General features: G+C 52.3%; 2 protein-coding genes across 2 annotated transcripts in view; both read left to right on the top strand.

The window, feature by feature from the left end:
* Positions 1 to 22,285, top strand: part of SURF4 (surfeit 4) — a 308,739-nt gene that overhangs the window by 27,238 nt on the left and 259,216 nt on the right. The window lies entirely within an intron of this gene.
* The window catches only part of FAM163B (family with sequence similarity 163 member B), an 87,484-nt gene that overhangs the window by 25,638 nt on the left and 39,561 nt on the right, over positions 1 to 22,285 (top strand). The gene's annotated exons all lie outside the window — the stretch shown is intronic.

The raw sequence follows: 22,285 nt of genomic DNA, 5'->3' as shown, positions 1-22,285 counted from the left end.
CAGATCCCCCCCTGCAGCCAAGAGGCCTTTCAGATGCCCTCTGGCCAGGCACCGGCTGACTGCCTCACAAGCCGTCTGGCCCAGTCCCCAGTGGGATGGGGTCTGCACCACCTCCACCACCCACGGATGAGCAGACTGAGGTCCGAGGAGCTGCTCCAGGCCAACCAGTGAAGGATGGGCCCGTAGCCGCCTCAGCCCTGGCCCAGCGAGCAGAGCCGTTTGTACAATACTAGCGGGTGGGCCCATTTCGAACCAAAAATAAGACACTCTCCAAATAGTCCCTGTGTTTAGACACTCTCTCCACGGCCTGCTGTTCCCACTTTTGTCTCCTCAATTTTCCCACAGCCTCCAGCTGGTACCACGGCTGCTCCAGAAGGCGCGAGAGCATCACAGGGAGTGGGGGACATGGGCGTGGGGTGCATCGCTGGGGACACACGGAGCTGGAGCTGCACAGGGGTTAGGTAGGCTGCAGGGTGCACTGCTGGGGGTGACAGCGTTTAAGGAAAAGAGGGTGAGTGACAGGCCTGCTCCCCTGTCTCTGAAGCTCCCAAACCCACAGCTTCCTCTTTCCCAGAGCAGATCTGGCCTGAATTTGAAGCCTTTCAGGGCAGCTGACCGCAGCCTGCTTCTCCCACACCTGCCACAGGACCTTTGCCATCATCCACCCATGGGCCCGAGGGTCAGTCTCACCACGGCATCTCTATCTCCTGTCCTCTCCCACAAGTAGACAGAGCGCAACGGCCTCCAGGACATTCTGCTTGATCCCCCCAGCTCCACCCCCCAGGCTGGGTTGACAGATCTGTCCAGCTGGACTAGAAGCCATCCCTCCTCCCCAGCCTCCTCCCTCCCTTCCTTCCTTTTTTCTCATTGTCTTTCTCGTCTCTTTGGAGAAACCCAGAATCTAGCCTTAGGGGTACATTAATGTCACAGGCTGACAGTGACGTTTAAGTCCTCAAATACCCATCATGGCAGGTCTGGAGGCTGCTTCAGCTCTGAGCTCTGTGCTGTGGAAAGGAATGACCGTGTCTTTGCATGAACATGAAATCTGGAGAAAGTGCCAGCCTACCCCTGGCCCTGGCAGACGGTGCTCTCTGCCCCACAGTGGCCAGGCCACCCTGCAAAGCCAAGCTCAGGCCATGAGCCCCTCCCCACTGACTGCACTCAGAGGGGCACCGTTCACCCCAACCATGGCCCAGGCAGGTGAGGACCAAGTGCATACTTGCAATAGTGTGAAATTGACGCCCAGGCCAGGGGAAAGACACTCTTGGGGTTGTCTGCTGAGCTTTGGGAAGGGTTCAGCCTCCGAAGGCCTGGCTTTCCCATCAGGACATGCCACCTCCCTCACCTGAGAGCACCTCACCTTCATGCCTCACATTATTTCCAAAACCTTGTCTGTGCCATGTAAGCAGGTGTCTGGCGTCGAGATAACAGTGCATCCTGGACATGCGCTCTCGAGATCAGGGAGCGGCCACAGCGAGCCGGTGATATGAAGAGCCTCTGGGGTGGGCAGGCACCTGTGTTCCCAGCACGGGATAACAAAAGCCAGCAAAGGCAGAGGTGGGGGTAATGGGCTCCACAGCACACCCAGCTCAGGGGTGAGCCCTCCCAGCAGCCTGGTGGCCACCCAGGTGGCTCCAGCTAGACAGCAGGCTAAACAAGCACCAGCTGGGGCCTGCATTGTGGGAAGGGGGGTGCCTCCCTCTCCTCTGGGGTATTGAGGCCCCAGGCACCCCTCCTACTCCTCCGGGGTCAGAGCTCTGGGGTCACATCCTGCTCCACCCTCCTGAATGCGCAGCTGGCGTCCTCAGAGAAGCACTTTCCAACCAGCGCCTCCTCCCCATCTGCAGACAGAGGAAGTTGGATGACAAGGACAATTGATCCCTCCAGCTTCCTTCAACCCAGCGGTTCTGTGGGGTGACGGGCTGCGAAGAGCCCCTGACACTGCCAGCCCTCAGACGGCTCGCCACACCTGCGGCCCTCGCTCCTCTCCTGGACCCACAGCCACTGGGAGCTCTAAGGAGGGACGGCAGGTGTGGTCTCCTACACAGCAGTGTTATGCACACATGTTTATTTTTAACAGGAATCTAAAGACATTTTCTTTATCCAACTCAAAACTGGCTTTCCTCTCGCATTTGACAGAAATGATTCAGCTGATTCCAAAATAATGATGACCAAGCCCTAGGGAGGGACAGGAGGGACAGGAGACACAAGTCAAGCTGCACCAGGGCTTCCCCTGCTTTGCCTCCCTCCATCCTGGCCAGCCTTGGGTGGCTGGGTGTGCGATCACCCCTGTCTCAGACACAGGAGAGGCAGCCTCAGAGAGGCGAGACAATGCGCCTGAGCTCACAGGGCGAGCCAGTGCCCGGGTCAAGCACCCCAAAGAGGGCTCCCTGAGCTGGAGGGGGCTGTACACCTTGGCAGCCAAGGTCAGAAAAATTCCACTGGAGTTAGGAGGAAGGGACGCTCAGATGAGAAATGCAACCACAGAGAAAATCTGCGGAGACTGGGGCCGGGCGGGAGGGAGCGGATCCAATCGGATGGCCCTGTGGCTGCGCCGTTCCTTGCATTAATGGATTTTCAAAGGGAGCAATCCGACCCCAGGGTAAGGAAGCAGCGGTCAGCTCTCCTCCTGCCCTCACCCTCCCCGGAGGTGACACCTGCCTGCCAGGTGCTCTGTTGGCCACATGCCTCCCTGTGGTGCCCCGCGGGGGTCTTTCCGCCCTGCTCCCACCCCCACTGGCTCTGCTCCAGTGTCTGGGTGCACGTTACCCTCCAGAGGTGGGGTGGGGGTGGAGTAGGCTGGGGAGGTGCAGCGTGTCATGGCCACGGTGTCAGGAAATAAGCCCCGTTCCTGCTGCTCAGCGCCTGGCTTCCCTCCAAGGCGCATCGACGGCTGACCTCGTTTAGAATCAATTTCAGCTTTTTAATAAGCCCTTTGCTTTCCCGTATCTCTCCGATGCCATCAGCCCTTGCAGGCTGTAATTCCCCATCACCTCTGCCACATGAGGCTGGCTCCTGCTGACGTCCTAACCTCTGGCAGTGACAACCCCAAGTGGAGTGACTGTGGTGCGGACCGGAGCTGGGTGAGGGAACAGGCCAGGCCACTCCCCAGCGACAATGGGGCCTGGCCACAGGACAGCACTGTCCCTCACCGATGGCTCAGACTCTTAGGGACCTCCTCTTGGCAGGAAAAAATCAACTATCACACTGATGGCAGTGCCTAGTCCCGGCTTGTGATGGGATGGATTGGGAGCTGCTGGGAGACGGTGACTCTGTCCACCAAGGAGCCCACTCCAGGGTGACACTGTCCCCTTGGGGGAACCTGGGGCAGCTGGCCTATGTCCCTCCTCGTCCTGAGCATAGGGGCTGTGGTATGAAGGTTAAGAGGCACATTCTGGGCTAGGCATGGTGACTTATACCTCTATAATCCCAGGACTTTAGGAGGCAAAGACGGGAGGATTGCTTGAACCCAGGAGTTCGAGACCAGCCTGGGGAACATAGCATGAACCAGTCTCTACCAAAATAAAAATAAAAACAAATTAGCCAGGCATGGTGGCCCAAGACTGTAGTCCCAGCTACTCGGGAGGCTGAGGCAGGAGGATCGCTTGAACCCGGGAGTTCGAGGATGCAGTGAGCCATGACTGCACTCACTGCACTCCAGCCTGAATGACAGAGCACAACTCTATCTCAAAACAAACAGAAAACGTATCCTGCCTGAGGAGGCAGAGGTGGCACCACGCCTCTGTATCTGCTCATAAGTGTAGGTGGCTGTGAGAGTTTTAACGCATGGGACATCCCATGACCTGAGGTGTCCAGGGCCTGGGGCACCGAGTAGGGTGGCCACAGTGGGATCAGCATGAGGGCTGGGCCCGGGGCAGGTCACAGAGGTGCCCAGAGCACCACCGAAAGCTTTCCTCAGTTACTGGACCAGAGGCACCCACTGGCCCTGAAGCTCTGTGCCAAAAGCAAGGGGCCATTGATCCCGGAAGGGGTTGGTATCGGGGGCCCAGGGACACTCCCATAGAAGCTCCCAGGGAAGCAGAACCCAGGAGTCCCTGGCTGGCTCCAGGGCCGGGGCTGCCAGGCCGGCCAGGCCACTCTTCTGTGATCCCAAGCAGCCCCACCGTGAGCGGGTCTTCCCCTCTGTCACTGGCAGGCCACTGGCCTGGGCTGGGCACAACCTCCCCTGCCTCCATCTCTCGTCTGTACACAGGGTCCGCGAGACGGGCAGGTGGACCCTCACACCTCCGTGGCCTGCACCCCCAGCTCTGGGCTCATGCTCGCATACTCAGTTTTACACACACACACACAGCCCCTTCCAATAAGTTGGCCTCAATCTTGGGGCTGAGGCCTGCCGGGCCCTGAGGAATCTTGCAGGGAAACCCTTTCTGGGGACTGCTTCTCCTCTTCTCCATAAGGATGCGTGACTGCTCCTCCCTCTCTCGAGTAGCTCATGGGGGAGGTGCCTGTGCCTGATTTCTGCACTTCCAGCTTTTCTGAAGGGGCCACACTGCCGGGATGGTCGTGGGTCCTGAGGCAGTAGCTCCAGACCACACCCAAGCCACAGAGTAGCTGTGGGCCCCGGATGGACAGAGAGGCCCTGAAACCTGCCGGCCATGTGACCCATCCGGACAGTCCCCACGGCCCTGAGCCTTCTTTCTTCATCTGTTAAATGGCCATCTTGCCCAGGACCGGCACTGGCGCTGACGTCTGGCTGCAGAGGCTGGGCCCTGCGTGGCCTGCACCAGCACTCAGGGCTGCTGGTCTTGCCCCCCACTGGCTCCTGCCAGCCATGCACCCTCTTCCTGAGGCCGCAGCTCATCTGTCGGTAAGCTCGGTCACCTCGGAGATCCACCAGGTGGACCCACTGTTGAGCCAGAATGGGCCGGTGCAGTGAGGGCTAGTGAGACAGCCCCGGGTTGCCCTCACCCACATCCGTCTAGGCGGCTGCTGCACCCACTGACGTCACAGGGTCCAACAGGCAGGGCTCCAGCCCAGGAGGCTCCTGGAGAACATGAGAACTCGTCTCCCTGCCTGGAATTTCTCTGAGCTTCGGCGCCTGGTGTGACAGACAGAGGGAGGCCCCCCAGTGGCCACGTCCAGATCCCTGCGAGTCCATAGGCTACCTGGGGAAGGGACTTTCAGTGTGATTAGATTAAGGACCTGGAGGTGGGAGGTGGTTCTGAATTGGCAGGGTGGACCCCATGTCATCACAAAGGTCCTGCGAGAGGGAGAAGGAGATGCAGCGATGGGGTCCAAGGAGAGGAGGCTGCTTCCAGGACGGAGAAGGGGCCGTGAGCCAAGGGATGTGGAGGTCTCTGGAAGCTGGAAAAGGCGGGAACAGTTTCCCCTCCCAGAGCCCCCAGAAGGAGCCAGCCCTGCAGACACCTTGGTTTTAGAGCTTCTGACCTCCAGAACTGTAAAAAAAAAAAAAAAAAAAAAAAAAAAAAATTCAGTCATTTGTTAGAGTGGCTACAGGAAATACAAGCACAGGTCCAGCACTCTCCTCTCCCAGTGTCTGCTGGTGCCGTCATGCTCTGGTGGGACCCCCAAGTGCAGCAGTTAAGCTTCTTTAGGTCGGAGACTGTGTTCCTTTCTTTTTGTCCTGTACCCCAAGTTATGGTTTTGGTTCCCCCAAAAGCAGACGCTGAGGCAAGGGTCTGGGTGTGAGCAGGCTGGGTGGAAGGGGAGCTCAGAGTGTGTGGAGAGGGGTGGGCGGGGGAGTGGGAACACTCATGAACCGTACCTTCGTAATCAGTTTCCGCCATGGGCAGTGGGGACCCTGGAGAGACTGTGGAATGTACCCCAAAACTGTCATATCGAGGGTGAAGAAGCCGGGGCCCTCACCTTCCCACCCCTGTCTCTTACAGGGAGAAGGACGTTCCTGGGGTACCAGAGCCCAGCATGGGGGCTGCCTGCTGGTGGGCCAAGCCCACTCCCACAACCAAGCCCAACCCAGGGTGGGAAGGGGCAGAGATGCAGGAAGTTGTGGGGTACCAGTTGCTTTGGGCAGGCCCAGGAGATGGGGGTTGTGGTGAGGATTGAGGGCCGATGCCCTTCACACCATGCCAGTGTGCAGTGGGAGCCTGTGTGGGACGGCTGTCACCAGGCTGTGGTCTGGGCTCCCGAGTCCTGAGATGCCCTCTGAGTCTACAGGCTCGTAGGAGCCATGTCTGCAGCCCCCCCGCCTCTTCCCTAGACAAGGATGCAGGCACTGGGCATTCCCGTGAGTGAGGGCATCCAACCCTTCCAAGTCACACAGAGGCCCCGACTGTCACCATTTCACAACTCAGGATGCCGAGGCCTAGAGACAAGTGGCACTGGCCAGGGCTCTGTGGTCATGGGTGGTGGCTCCAGAGTGGTAAGCCTAAAAGAGCATGGCATCTGGCATCCATGGAGTCTGGAGAGGAGGGCTGGCCTGGGCCTCCCGGGCAGTTGCATGCAGGCTCTGCTGACTCTCAAGACGGGGGCTATGGCAGCCTCAGAGTGGGCGGGCAGGGGTCAAGTGAGCTGCCTAGCAAAGGCTGCAATGCCAGCGACCGGCCCTCAGACCCCCGCTCAGGGCTCATGGGCCACTTCACCACCAGCCCCTGGAGCTCGGGGCTACCACACCCCACGGGACACAGACTGGCCCTATGCAGGTGAGACTGGTGCCACCCAACCCAGGACCCCCGGACCTGCCTTGACTCCCTGGGTCTCAGCTGAGAACAGGGGACTTGGGCCCCAAGGTCTGAGCGGTCAGTCAACCCTCATCCCGCCCCCCATGCCCATTTCGGGGCCAAGTGTTCTTGGAAACCTGATTCCAGAGATACTGAAGGGCAGAGCCTCGCAAGCTCAGCAGGGCTTCCACTGGCCTCAGCACCCAGGGCCGAGAGGGCATCTGAGGTCCTGCCCGGGGGCAGGCAATGTGGAGGCTCAAGAGTGCTATCCCCTGACGTTTAGGTGAGTTTCACTGGGAGGAACATGGTACTTATCCCAGAGAAGCAATCAAGACAAAGGCAGAAAGAGGCCAGGTGCATGTTCCTCAACCTCTGTACCTTGTTTCCTTAGCTTATGGGGACAGTGACAGAACCACACTCGCATGTCCTCGGGCTGGGGGCTCCCCGAGTCAGTGCAGGCAGAGGGTGGACCATCTGTACTTAGTAAGGGCTCCCTCCATGGTGGCGAGCATGCCTGAAAAACGCGACGCAGAATGGCTCCCTCAAATATGACTACCATTAACAGCTCAATAGGTCATCTTTCAGAACAGTTTTTCACTCTCTGAAATTTTTAAAATTGTTTATTACTGATTTATCACATTGTGTAAAATGTCCCACCTTAACCACTGTAAATGCAAAGTTCAGTGGCTTTCCGTGCATATTCCTATTGCTGTGCAACCATCACCACCCTGTCTGTCTTCAGAACACTTCCTCTTGCAAAACTGAAGTTCTGTCCCCGTGAAACAACAGCTCCCTATTCCCCCTCCCCCAGCCCTGGGCACCGACCATGCTGCTTTCTGTCTCCATGATTGTGATGACTCTGAGACCACACAGACATAGAGCCATACAGGATTTATCCTTTGTGTCTGGTCTATTTCACTGAGCATACTATCCTCAAGGTTAATCCAGGTTGTAGCATGTGTCAGAGCTTCCTGGCCTTTGAAGGCTGGAGAAGAGTCCACTGTGTGAATGATCGCACTAGATGTGTCCATCATCAGTAGACGGACAGTTGGGTTGCTTCCATCTTTTAGCTGTTGTGAATCATGCTGCTGGGTGTGCAAATACCTCTTTGAATCCTTGCTGTGAATTCCTTGGAGTGTGTACCCAGAAATGGCATTGATGCATCCTGTGAGAATTCTGCTTTTAATTTTTGAGGAGCCATCACTGTTTGTTAAATGGCCTGCTGTACACACTGTCCTGCCACTGGTGTTTTCCACGTGCATGTTGGATATATATCGAGTATGCACGCTCAGTGCTGCCTCCTCCTTTGACAGCTCTCAAGTATCCCACTGTATGCATGGTCTCTGATTGATTTAGCCAGCTCCCTGTTGATAAATATGTGGGTTGTTTGTTTCTTAAACTATGAGTGACAGTGGTGCAACTCTTGCTCTTGTCTGCCAACCCTCATGCACTTGTACCCACGGTTCTTTAACATCAGTCCCTAGAGCAGGAGCTGTGAAGCCAAGGACATTGGGCTCCCTAATTGAAATCAACCCCCAGGTTCAAAAGGCTTTGGTCAAGGGGGACGCTCAGACACTGGCTGTTATGCCACCAACCAAAGGCACAGCTGCCTCTGTGGAACAAATAGTTTCTAACAGGTAAGTAGGTTCAAACCCTGTTGATGGGCCAAATTAGCTATTGGATCAGGCAGCCTCCCTCCAGCTACAATCAAATGCATCACATACATAAACACAAATTCAATCAAGCCTAAGCCTCGCCATCTGCTTTTCAAAGATGAGACTTTGAAATGAGCAGGTCTCTGTGCCTGGGGGCCTCTGACATTCACAAAGTAAGAAGTGGGCAGAGATCTGCACACCCTGATCCAATTTCCCCTCTGCTGATCAAGTTATGAAAAGACTTGGCCCCATAAGGCCCTGGGGAAAGGGCGAATTAAAATGACCAGGACAGAGATGGTCTGTGTCACGTAGGAGGTGAGGAGGTAGCATGAGCTACCGTGCTGATGAGGATATCTTTCTGGGTGGTGCTGGTCAATATCTGGAGCAACAGGATGTCTTGGAAGGGCTGGCATTGCCAAAGACCTGTTTGGTCCCAGGAGAACAGGTCTGGGTTTGAAGTGTCTCAGCATGGTGGGATGGCCAAGGCCACTGAAATGGTTTGGCTCTGTGTTCCTGCCCAAATCTCATGTTGAATTATAATTCTCAATGTTGGGGGAGAGACTGGTGGAAGGTAATTGAATCATGGGGGCAGGTCTTTCCTATGCTGTTCTCGTGATGATGAAGAGGTCTCACGAGATCTGACGGTTTTATAAAAGGGCGTTCGCCTGCACATGCTCTCTTGCCTGCCACCATGTAAGATGTGACTTTGCTGCTCCTTTGCCTTCCACCATGATTCTGAGGCCTCCCCAGCCATGTGGAACTGTGAATCCATTAAACCTTTTTTTTTTTAAACTACCCAGTCTAAGGTATGTCTTTATTAGCAGCATGAGAACAGACTAATACACTGTCCTCATGATAGTGAGTGAGTTCTCATAAGATCTGGTTGTTTAAAAGTGTGTAGCACTTCCCTCCTCTCTCTCTCTCCTGCCACCATGTGAAGATATGCTTGCCTCCCCTTTACCTTCCACCAAGATTGTAATCTTCCTGAGGCCTTCCCAACCACACTTTCATTACAGCCTACAGAACTGTGAGTCAATTAAACCTCTTTTCTTTATACATTACCCAGTATCAGGTAGTTCTTTATAGCAGTGTGAGAATGAACTAATACAAAATATTCCTACCAAAGAAGTGGGGTATTGCCATAAAGATATCTAAAAATGTGGAAGTTACTTTGGAACTGGGTAATGGGCAAGAGTTGGGAACAGCTTGGAGGGCTCAGAAGAAGGCAGGAAGATGAGGGAAGGTTTGGAACTTTCTAGAGACTTGTTGAATGGTTTTGACCAAAATACTGATAGTGACGTGGACAGACATGGCCAGGCTGATGAGGTCTCAGATGGAGATGACCAACTTACTGGGAACTAGAGTAAAGGTCACCCTCACTCTGCTTTAGCAAAGAGACTGGAGGCATTGTGCCCCTGCTCTAGAGATCTGTTGAACTTTAAACTTAAGAGAGATTATTTAGTGTATCTGCTGGAAGAAATCTCTAAGCAGCAAAGCGTCCAAGACATAACCTGGCTGCTTCTAACAGCATATACTCAACTGTGTTCACAAAGAGATGGTCTGAAATTGGAACTTATATTTAAAAGGGAAGCACAGCATAAAAGTTTGGGAAATTTGCAGCCTAACCATGTGTTAGAAAAGAAAAACTCATTTTCTGGGGAAGAATTCAAATTTGCAGAAATTTGCATAAGTAAAGAGGAGGCAAATGTTAATAGCCAAATGGGGAAAATGCCTCCAGGGCATTTCAGAAACCTCTGAGGCAGCCCCTCCCATCACAGGCCTGGAGGCCTAGGAGGGAAACACAGTTTAGTGGGCCAGGCCCAGGGCCCTGCTGCTCTGTGCAGCCTCTGGACATGGTGCCCTGCATCCTCACTGCTCCAGCTACAGCTATGGCTAAAAGGGACTGAGGTACAACTTGGCCATTGCTTCAGAGGGTGCAAGCCCCAGGCCTTGGTGGCTTCCATGTGGTGTTGGGCCTGTGGGTGCAAAGAAGATAGGAGTTGAGGCTTAGGAACCTTTACCTAGATTTCAGAGGAGGTACGGAAATATCTGGAAATCCCGGCAGAAGTCTGCTGCAAAAGCAGAGCCCTCATGGAGACCCTCTACTAGGGCAGTACAGAGGGGAATTGTGGGGTTGGAGCCCCCACACAGAGTCTCCACTGGGGCACTGCCTACTGGAGCTGTGAGAAGGGGGCTGCCATCCTCCAGACCCCAGAATGGTAGATCCACTGACAACCTGCACCATGCACCTGGAAAAGCTGCAGGCACTCAATGCCATCCTGTGAAAGCAGCTGCAGGGGCTTTGCCCTGCAGAATCACAGGGATGGAGGTCCATTCCAGGTTCTTGTAAATGGTCACCTCTTGTGGAATTCCTAGTGCCAATCTCTTTGTCTAGTCTGGTTGATGATGTCACCCCTTTGGCAGAAATAATCTGTTGCCATTAACAGAATGTCAATATGGATTAGGAGGGAATCTATTGACTGTTTGATTGATTGAAACAGTCCAAAGCCTTGGGAGTACACTCCTTGCATCAGTGTTACGTGGATGTGGGATGTGGAGTGAACAGAGATTATTTTGGAGCTTTTAGATTTAATGACTGCTATGCTGGGTTTTGGACTTGCATGGGGCCTATTACCCCTTGTTTTGGTCAATTTCTCCCTTTTGGAATAGGAGCATTTACCCAATGCCTATACCCCCATTGTATCACGGAAGTAGCTACTAGCTTGATTTTTATTTTACAGGCTCATAGGCAGAGGGACTTGACTTGTCTCAGATGAGACTTTTGACTTGAACTTTAGAGTTAATGCTGGAATGAGTTAAGACTTTGGGGGACTGTTAGGAAGGAATGATTGGTTTTGAAATGTGAGAAAGACATGAGACTTTGGAGGGCCCAGGGGTGGAATTATATGATTTGGCTCTGTGCCCCTACCCAAACCTCATGTTGAATTATAATCCTCAGTGTTGGGGGAGGGGACCTGGTGGGAGGTGATTGGATCATGGGGGTGGATTTCCCCTTGCTGTTCTCATGATAGTGAGTTCTCATGAGATCTGGTTGTTTTAAAGTGTGTAGCACTAATCCCCTTCACTCTGTCTCTCTTGTTGCCATATGAAGATGTTCTTGCTTCCCCTTCATCTTCCACCATGATTGTAAGTTTCCTGAGGCCTCCCCAGCCATTCCTCCTGTACAGCCTGTGGAACTGTGAGTCAATTAAACCTCTATTCTTTATAAACTATCCAGTTCCAGGTAATTCTGTATATCAGTGGGAGAACAGACTAATACAGTCACTGTGTGGTCATTGCTAAGAGTTCTTGGTCCATTCCAGGTTCTTGTAAATGATCACCTCTTGTGGAATTTCTAGTGCCAATCTTTTTGTCTAGTATGGTTGGTGTTGTCACCCCTTTGGCAGAAATCATCTGTTGCCATTAACAGTACGTCAATATGGAATAGGAGGGAGTCTATTGACTGATTGATTGATTGAAACAAAGTCTTTCTCCATTGTCTGGGCTGGGTTACAATGGTGTGATCAAAGCTCACTGCAACCTCAACCTCCTGGGCTCAAGCAATCCTCCTGCCTCAGCCTCCCAAGTAGCTGGGATGACAGGTGTAAGCCACTGTGGCTGGCTAATTTTCCAAATTTTTTTTGTAGGGATAGGGTCTCACTATATTGCTCAGGCTGATCTCAAACTCCTGGCTTCAAGCAATCCTCCCACCTCAGCCTCCCAAAGCACTGGGATGGCAGGTGTGAGCCACCATGCCCAGCCTAACCAAAATATCAACCAGCCTTTCCCACATTTGTACAGACAGGAGCTACAAGGCCAGCATCTTGAGGGGCAAAGGGGAGCTCCAGGTGAACTGGAGGCTCCAGTCAGAGAGAGGATGTCACATCCCCAGCTCAGAGAAAGGCATTGGAATTGTCCATTATGTTTGTGGCCTAAGCATTGTATTAGTGTGTTCTCATACTGCTATAAAGACATACCTGAGACTGGATAATTTATAAAATAAAAGAGGTTTAATTGATTCACAGTTCCACACGGCTGGAGAGGGCTCAGGAAACTTACAATCATGGTGGACGGTGAGACTAAAGCAAAGGCATGTCTTACATGTCAGCAGGTGAGAGACAGTGAACAAGTTAAGGGGGAAGAGCCCTTTATAAAGCCATAAGATCTTGTGAGAACTCACTCACTATCACAAGAACAGTATGGGGTACCTACCGCCATGATCCAGTCACCTCCCAACAAGTCCCACCCTTGACACACGGGGATTATGGAGATTACAATTTGAAATGAGATTTGGGTGGGGCCACAGAGCCAAACCATATCAAGCATCCTGATTATCTTCTGTTGCGTGGTCTCAGAATGTCAAGCAGATCCAAGTTTTAGTCTCAACCTGAAAGCAACATTCAAATGAAAGAATGCTACCTCTTGGTGGTGGGTGCTCCATCCAGAGGACCTGCCAGTGCCTCACCTGTCCTGAAGAAGGGTTCCTTGGGCATCTGGGTGAACATGCCCTTTGGAGTGTGTTCAATGATATTCTTGGCCTTCAGTCAAATGACAAACTAAGTATATCCCCAACCCCCATCAAATTTCCACAGTTTCAGAAAAATATTTTATAAGAAAAAAATTATTAAAAGATTGATTATAAAAAAAGAAGATCCACTAAAAGTCTTTGTAGTGGATCAGACTTACGTACAAATCACAGAAAGATGCAAAGAAACAATGTTGGAGGAAACTGCACCCCAGAAGGTGTTCTAAGATGGCAGCAGAGGTAGCCTGCGGCTCCACAGTCATGGCCAGGGTGGGTGGACGACAGTCAGGGTGATGAGTTGAGTTGTTGCGTTGGGGCCAGCAACTTGAACATCTGCTCCTCCCTGCCATGGTGGGCAGCAGGGTGCCTCCAAGCCCTTAACCCAAGCAGGGTAGTCACCGTAGCAGGGCAGTGGCCAGAGAGTTACTGACCTCAATGAAAGACAGGAACTCCCAACCCAAGGAGAGTGACTCCCTGCCACTCAGCTGGTCACATATTCCTCCCCATCTTCCATCAGAGGAACAGGCGCAGACACAGCAGTGGCAGATGAACAGGGACTCTTAAGTGCAGGAAGACACAGGCACACGGCCCGCAGGACCAAGCGTGTAGGAAAACAACCCCACAACAGAGAGACATCATCTCAGAAACAGAAACTCCAATGCCCAGGGAAGAAGCTGCATGGATTGAGTCAACAGAAGAAGACTTTTAAAAATAAGTATAATTACTATCCTTAGAGAGATAAGAGAGGTTATCTATTCATGAAGCAAGAATGGGCTTTTATATAAAAGAACTAATTAGAGATCACGGAAATTTTAAAATAGACGGGCTGAAAAGCAGAAAGAGACAGCTGAGGAGCAAATTAGTAAGCAGGAAGATCGGGCGGGCACTGCTCGAGGAACTCAACTTAAAGGGCAAAGTGGAGGAAATGAGAGGGGAAAGGTAGGAGATCTGGGGGAGCTTCAGGTCTCCCAGCCTGGGGAGTGGACATCTCCAAAGTATGGAGTCACCAAGAGGGAAGAAAGAAAGTGCCCAGACATCTCAGAACCACAGAAGGATGTCGGTCTTCAGAGTCAATGAACCCGCCAGGTGCTGCACAGAGCAAATGCAAACAGGCCCACAATAGACACAGTGTGGCTCTTTTCCATTAACCAAAAACAGAGCAAGGCCTCTGATGCTTCCAGAGAGAGAGGAGAGCAAGAGCCTGAGGGCCAAAGTGGGAATGTGAATGAGGGTGAGCAGAGAGGGTCTCCATGGAGGAAGAGGAACTAGACTCACGTCACCCTTCATAGCAGCAGCATTGGGTGACAGGAAACCACGGATCTCTCCTGCAAAGTTGTGAGAGGAAACGTTGTGGAATCTGCCGTTCCAAACCCAGCATTCTAGTTTGAGAGCAAAAGGAAACATTCAAGCATGCAATCTTCCTTTCTGAAAGAATTACTCAAGGGTATATTCTAAAAAAACAAAAATCTTAACCCACGGAAGAGGAAGCCCAGGGACAGAGGAAATAAGGGAGAGGTTAACACAAACCTTTAAAACATAGAGCTGAGTCTAAAGAATTGTGTCACTATCATAGTAGACTCCCTTACCCACAGTTTCACTTTCTGAGGTTTCAGTTACCTGAGGTCAACAGGGGTCTAAAAATATTACATGGAAAATTCTAGGCTGGGCGCGGTGGCTCAAGCCTGTAATCCCAGCACTTTGGGAGGCCGAGACGGGCAGATCACAAGGTCAGGAGATCAAGACCATCCTGGCTAACACGGTGAAACCCTGTCTCTACTAAAAAATATAAAAATCTAGCCGGACGAGGTGGCGGGTTCCTGTAGTCCCAGCTACTCGGGAGGCTGAGGCAGGAGAATGGCGTAAACCCAGGAGGCGGAGCTTGCAGTGAGCTGAGATCCGGCCACTGCACTCCAGCCTGGGCAACAGAGCAAGACTCTATCTCAAAAAAAAAAAAAATTCTAGAAATAAACAATTCATAAGTTTTAGACTGTGTGCCGTTCTGAGTGGCACGATGAAACCTTGCACTGTTCCCTCTCTATCACATCCTGGACATACCCAGCGTCTTCATGCTGTCTGTGCTGCTGGCCTGTTAGTTGGTTAGTAGCCGTCTTGGTGTTGAGAACAACTGCCCACAGTGCAGTGCTCATGCTCATATAACCTTTATTTTACGCAGTAATGGTCCTAATGGACAAGAGCAGTGAGGCTGGCAATCTGGATGCCAAAAAGAAGCCATAAAGTGCTGTCTTTGCATGAAAAGGTGAAAGTTTTTAATAAGGAAAGAAAATAATCATATGCTGAGGTTACTAAGACATACAGTAAGAACATATCTGTTAGCTATGAAATAGTGAAGGAGTGCCGGGTGCAGTGGCTCATGCCTGCAATCCCAGCACTTTGGGAGGCTGAGGTGGGTGGATCACGTGAGGCCAGGAGTTTGAGATCAGCCTGGCCAACACGGTGAAACCCCATCCCTACTAAAAATACAAAAAATTAGCTGGGCGTGGTGGTGTGTGCCTGTAGCCCCAGTTACTCAGAAGGCTGAGGCAGGAGAATCACTTGAACCAGGGAGGCAGAGGTTGCAGTGAGCCGAGATCACACGACTGCACTCCAGCCTGGGTGACAGAGCGAGACTCCATCAAAAAAAAAAAAAAAAAAAAAAAAAAGGTGAAGGAAGAAGAAATTATTCTCCAAGCTTAGTATCTATAAGGCTTAGCCCTGTTCAAGGTTCCAGGCATCCAATGGGGAGGGAGAAATTACTCTACTGCCTTCTTTGTTTTACGAAATATTTCAAACATAAGAAAAATATAGAGAATGATGATGAACAATATTCATCTGCTCAGCTCCCAGATCTTCCATGGGTTTATTTACTGTATTTGCTTAATATTTTTAAATCACAGATTCCATTAAGCCCCTTCTGTGCTTCTCCAGCGGAACCATGTTTTCATCACCTGTCTAATTGGGTTATGGTAATGGGAGCAAAACTTTGACTTAAAAAAAAATGTTTATCGTGTATCTGGCCAACTTGCTAAACTTGTAATTGTGCTAATAAATCTTCATTGGGTTTGCTTGAGTTGACCGAGTGGAATTTTCCAAGTGTTGGCGAGCAGTCACAGAGCTGCCTCCTCTGGTTCAATATTCGTGTCCTTCATTTCTGCTTCTGTCTCGTGGGTTCGCCAGCCCTCCCTTGCTGTGGCTGATGCGGTGGCTGGGAAGCAGGGCTCAACTGCTTCCTGCAAACGCTCCTGGAGTTTCCCAAGTGCGGGATGCCTGCGGCAGGTGCTATTGAATTCCCGTCAGCGGGCTAGTGAGTTTCCCCCCGTGTCTTTAAATCATCAATGGTGCTGACTTTGACTGGCTGCTTTCTCAGCATCTGTCAAGATGATTAGGAGTTTCCCAACCTCCCTGTTAATATAGACGTGTGGTTCTCACATTTTGTGGCTTTAGGACTCTTTTGCCTTCCTAAAAATTATTAAAGACACTAAAAACTTTATATGAAGAACTCTACAAAGTTTTGCTGAGGGTTAAAAAAATAGAAATTCTAAATAAATAAAGATAAATAGAAATTCTAAATAAATAAAGATAAATAGAAATTCTAAATAAACAAATATAAAAATCCCAATCCTTAATAGGAAGACCTTGTAACGTGGCAAAAGTAAGATCCCGCTGTGTGGATTCTAAGGTATACACCTTGTGCATTGAAACATCCCTGAAACAGATACATTTTACAATCAAGGGCATCTCTCAGCTTAACTGGCAGCATTGTTTTCCTTCCCAGTAGTAAATACAATAATGATTTATCTTAAAAGAAAAGATGTCTGATTTAATATGCACTCTATATATCTTAGCTTATTCATTCTGTCAACCCTACAAGTAGCATCGGTGTTATTATTACTCCATATTACAGGTAATGAAGCTGAGAGACAGAGAAGTCAAGCAACTTGTCCAACATCACACAGCTAGAGACTGGAAGAGCTGGGATTCAAACCCAGGTGGTCTGGTCCCAGAGCCTCTGCCACTCCGCTCCACCTCTGAAAGGTTGAATTTCTTCAAAGTCATCTAGCGTTCAACCCAGTCTTAATTAAAGCCCCCAAAGGTAAAAGAACATGAACTGGGATCTTGATCTTCTAGATAACAAGCGCTCCGTAGAACTGTGGTAGCTGCATTGGTCATGCATCATTGAAGGGACAGATGAGTCGGTGGGTAGGGTGGCCAGGGCCAGACACGGAGCCTGCGGGGAGGAATGCGATGTGTGGTTGAATGCAGGTTGCACCTCAATTGGGAAGGGAGTGACAACGGGTTATTCGTGTGTCAAAAAAAAAAAAAAAAAGACAAAAACTGTTAACCTGTAGCTCACATCATACCCACAAAAATTCTAGATGGTTTGAAAACCAAACGTAAAAATCAGAGCATTGGCCGGGCACAGTGGCTCACGCCTGTAAATCCTAGCACTTTGGGAGGCCAAGGTGTGTGGATCACCTGAGGTCGGAGTTTGAGACCAGCCTGGCCAACATGGCGAAACCCTGTCTCTATTTTAAAAAATACAAAAAATTAGCTGGGCGTGGTAGCAGATGCCTGCAATCCCAGCTACTCGGGAGGCCGAGGCAGAAGAATCTATTGAACCTGGGAGGCAGAGGTTGTAGTGATCAGAGACTGTACCATTGCACTCCATCCTGGGCAACAAGAGCAAAACTTCATCTCAAAAAAAAATCAGAGCATCTACAATGACTATGAAGACTCAGAGACACAGGAATGGGGGAAAATGGGCAAATCGAGGTATGTGAAAGCACTCTTACCTGCCGGCAGCAAACGCCAAGTCTGCCCATGAGAGGTCATTTTCTACCCAGTGGGTTTGAAGGAACCATACAGACTGGTAACATCTGGGATGGTGGGGATTTGGGGAGAGGGTCCCTGTCCCATGTGGGTGGGAGGAGGGTCCCAGGAGGAAACTGATGGGTCATTCAAACTAAGGCACCCAAGAGGGTGTAATAAGTGAGGCTGTTTACAAGGAGGGGCCAGGGAAGGAAAGGCACCTGCGAAGGTGGATAACCGGTGTTGTTAGCACACTCCTGTGTCTGAAGGGATGAGGGAGGAGAAGTTTCTGACCCCAGAAGGAGAGACCTGGGTCAAGAGATCCAACCCTGCTACACATGTCCCTACAGATAGGGAGCCAGGAGTGCAGACAGACCCACCCCTTCCTCCCTCCCTCCCATTGGCCACGCCCAGGAGGAAGCTGGAAGTCCCAGGAGCTGGCCCCACAAAGAGGGAGCCAGGGTGCAGACAGCCCCACCCCTTCCTCCCTCTCTCCCATTGGCCACGCCCAGGAGGAGGCTGGAAGTCCCAGGAGTTGGTCAGTGACATCCGTACAGATTCCTGGGCAAAAAACCAGCCACCATTCATTTATTACCTATGTGGCTCACGGACACGTTCCCATAGCTTTCCACCCACTCTGGTGAGCTGCAAGCCATCACACGGAAAGGAGGCAGGGCACATTTCTGGGATAGGGAGGCTATTCAACCCCAGGAAAGCCCACTCCGGCCCAAGCCCCTGAAACCCAGCCCTGCCCACCACACACAGACACAAGGCTTTCCAGACAGAGGACCTCCAATGGAGGGGCATGGGGCAGCAGGGAGCCCTCCCTAGCTCCTCCAAGAGGAAAACTACAGCTCCCAAATGTGACAGGGTTCCTGAGCACACAGGACATGTGCTATTTGTTTGGCGGTGGTATACCTACCCCAACTTTCCATCAAAACCAAACAAAGCAAACACAAGCGAGAGAGGGCCGTGCCTCATGTGTGACTGTGACTTTCTTAACGAGGACGGTGTCCAAGCACCATTTCCTCGTGCAGAGGCAGGCTGCACTCCAGGCTTTCAGAACGGGGCCCTTGAGGGGTACTAGAAGCTCTAATAGAGAGAGCGTTCACTCTCCTCCTGTAATGTGCTGAGCTCTGACCCCATTTCAGGGTGACAGTGGTCAGCGATGAGACCAAGGAAGGCGGTGGAGGGAAGGGGCTGGAAGGCTCCGTGGTGAGGGTTGAATGTGTTCTAACTGGCTCTCCCCGTGCCTGCCGTGCTGCCTGCTGCGATGCTGGGAGCAGCTCAGTGGCAGGGACTGGCATCAGCTGGCTTGCTTTGGAGGCACTCGACCACCCAGCAAAGCGGCCTCCCTGCAGCCTGCGCATGCTAATTTCCCTCCAGATGTTCTCCCCAAAGCCTCAGGCACCCACTGCTCTCACCCCCAGCCCCCCAAGCCAGAGCATTGCCAAGGGAAAGACCAAGAAGGCAGAGCCCTTCCTAACCAGGCAAGGAGGTGTGGCCTGCAGAGTGGATCCTCAGAGGGGCTCCCCAGAGAGTCCACAGGGCTATCAGGGGGTGAGCACCACAGCAGGCACCTGAGGGTGGAAGGCCAACCTGCACCACTCTGGGCAGCTCAGCCTCCCGGCTCCATCAGGGCCATGGAGACTGTCTGGCCAAGGCCCCTCCTATGTCCCCCACCCACCCAACCACCACTGAGCTCTTTGGGATGAAGCTGGCAAGATGGGCACTCCCGAGACCAGCACCTGGTGGCAGGAGGTGGGAGCACCAGGAGGAAGAGGAGGGATTTGTGGCACAAAAGCAGGGGTGTGCGATTTGGAGGGGAAAGGTAGAAGCCAGCCACTGCTGCTGGGACAGGTACAGCCTTTTCCTACAGCTCTGGCCTGTGGAGCATTGTGCCAGGTCAAGAGGCCAGAGGGTCATCCTCACCACCACCCTACACGGCTCCACACCACACATGGAGAAACTGAGGCTCGGAGAGGCTGAGAGAAGGGCTGTATTCATCTACCTAGAAATCAGAGTGCCAGGATGGAGCCCCATTCTACTGGACTCCAAGTCCATATGTTCCCACTGTGCTGCCATGTGGCAGAGGAGCTGTGCTATACGGGCACCCCCAGATCTACATCCCCAGGTCCCAAATCTGGACCCCTCAATGTGGGCCTGACCCGGAGGAGATGGCAGCAGCTCCACTAGGTCATTCACCCTCAGAGGACAAGACAGTTCCTGTCCTGTTCATTCCTGCATCCCAGCACCCAGTGCTGAGCCTGCACACAGTAGGTGCTCAATAAATGTGTGAGTCAGTCTGACTCAGCCCCTAGGGTTAAAAGGCTCATGTTCAAGTAGATTTAAACAAGCAGTTGCAGAGAAACTAGCATTAGAACTTTGATCACCGCACTATATGCTGCCTTTGACCTTCCTGGTCTCCCGGAGGCTGCAACATTTGAGATGTGCCTTGCAGGGTGTGTAGGAGTTTGTGGGATGGAGGCAGGTAGGAAGGGCACCTCTGGCAGAGGGACCAGCCCGCCAAAGGCAGTGAGGCGTGAGCATTTGGAAATAGCCAGTCTGGGTATAGCTGGAGTCACGAGCCTGGGGGCGGTTGTGGGGACTCAAACGGGGATTGTGGGGACTGCAGGGCAGACGTCATCCTGGGGGTGAAGAGGAGCAGCCAAGGGGCTCGTGCAGGGGAAGGCTGCCCTGGCTGAGGGCGCTCGAGACAAGGGTGGACGCACTGGGGCGGGGAATGGGAAGGGTGCAGAGAGGGAGGCTGGAGGCTAGAGGCTGCCCTCTTCAGCCCAGGGCCTCGTGCCATGGTCCAAGCGTCCTCAGGGCAGATTGGCTGAGGAGGGCTCTGCCCCTTCTCTAGGGAGTCAGTGGTGCAGGGAAGGAGGCTCTGGGCCAGCGCTCACCACTGAGCTATTCATGCTCTCTACACCCCTGGCCGGTCGCTTGCCTCTGGCTGCCTCAGATTCCCCCTCGGTCCAATCACGATGGCCGGTGGTCTCAGTGTGGGGTTTCCAGAGCAAGGGGAGGCTCTGCTGCCTGCCACCTCTTATCTGGGTGGCTGCCAATCTCGGACCAGCTGTGTTTGCAGGGGACACTGCATCTGACTCCACAGAACCGCAGGCAGACACTTTCTCACACGAACGTCTTTCATTCATTCAACAAACAGCTGCTGTGGCTGGTGCTGGGAGACAGTAGAGAACAAGAGGCACAAAGGCCCTGCCCTCGTGGATGTGCCATTCCAGTGCAGAGAGGCAGGGAATGAGTGACCAAACAGACGAGACAGTGCCCCGGTCTCCTTCCCACGGTCTGTGGCAGATTGTGACAGGGCCAGGCCCCTCTCCCATTTCACAGCGTGAGACTAGCCCGGCAGCAGAGCTCATCTGCTCCTGCACAGACCTATAGCTGATGCTCTTTCTGCCTCCCCAAGCCAGCCAGATGGGGATGGAGGCAGCATCCAGGCCAGGGCTTTCTGTGACTCCCACCGCTCCTGGGTGTCCCAGCCCTGGCCTCATGTCCTCGCTCTGCCACAACCACCTGCTTCCCCACGATTACCCCTGCCGTTCTCCTTTCTCTCCTCCCACGCCCTCCTCCTCCTCACCCACATCCAAATCTGCCATTGTTAGGCAGGCTTTGGGGCTGGTGGCTTGGATGGAGTATGACAGGAGAGCAATGAGTAAGTCCAAGTTTTTATTCTTTGCACCCAAGAGGAGACTATGTCTGTGAGGTGAGTCCTACGGTGGCAGAGCTGCCCCACGGGTGCTCCAGAGACTGTCCTGAGGGGAGAACCCTCTCTGCACGGCTCAAATGAAAGGCTGGCATGTCAGCCTGGCATGACATTTTATTGTCATGTCCTGACGCTGGCCTGTGTCAGTCATCATGGGTGTTCTCTTTTCATCCTTTTATTAAAATGAACAGCATTCAGCGACCTCTGCAACCCTGTGCTAATAGAAGCAGAAAGGTTATGGGAAGATTGCTTCAATATTAGGTTCCCCTTGTCCAGATAGGCAACCTCCGATTTTCATTTCTTATTTTCTACTGAAATAGACTGAGGGTCACACCGCAGGCATAGGACGTGGTCTGGGTGGATTTCGGAGTCAGATGGGTCCTGGCCTTGGGCAGCCTTGGGCAGGTCATTCACTTTCTCTGTCTCAGGTTCTTTACCATAAACCCGGCAAAATGAATGAATCGTGCCTGTCTCCCAGGGCTGTCAACACAGTTCAACGGTAATAAGCACAAGACAAATGCTAGCTATCAGCCAGGTGGTCCCCGTCCCGCTCTGCCCGCCTCAGGAGGCCCTGTCCCGTCAACCTTTGAAACCCTCGCCTCCCTCTGAGCTCGTGATGACGAGGCCTCTTGCCTCTGTCTCTGCGCCCACAGTACGTGAGGCAATGAATGAACGAATGTAGGCATGGCTTGCATTTGCTCAAAGCTGTGAAGAAGTGCTTTGGCTGAGAAAGTAAAACCCAGATTAGGAGTACTCTCTGTTAATGCCTCTCTGGAGTAAAAAAATTCCTGCAATGGAGGAAGGATCTGAAAGAATAAATCCTCCATAACTCCTGTCTCGCTTCTCCTCCGCTCTGTGGCAGGATTTCTCAGGTTGATCCGTGACACACAGAGGGAGCTACGAGAGACCC

The sequence above is a fragment of the Macaca thibetana genome, chromosome 15 (assembly GCF_024542745.1).
Source record: "Macaca thibetana thibetana isolate TM-01 chromosome 15, ASM2454274v1, whole genome shotgun sequence".
NCBI lineage: Eukaryota > Metazoa > Chordata > Mammalia > Primates > Cercopithecidae > Macaca > Macaca thibetana.
This window is presented reverse-complemented; position numbering and strand designations above follow the sequence as displayed.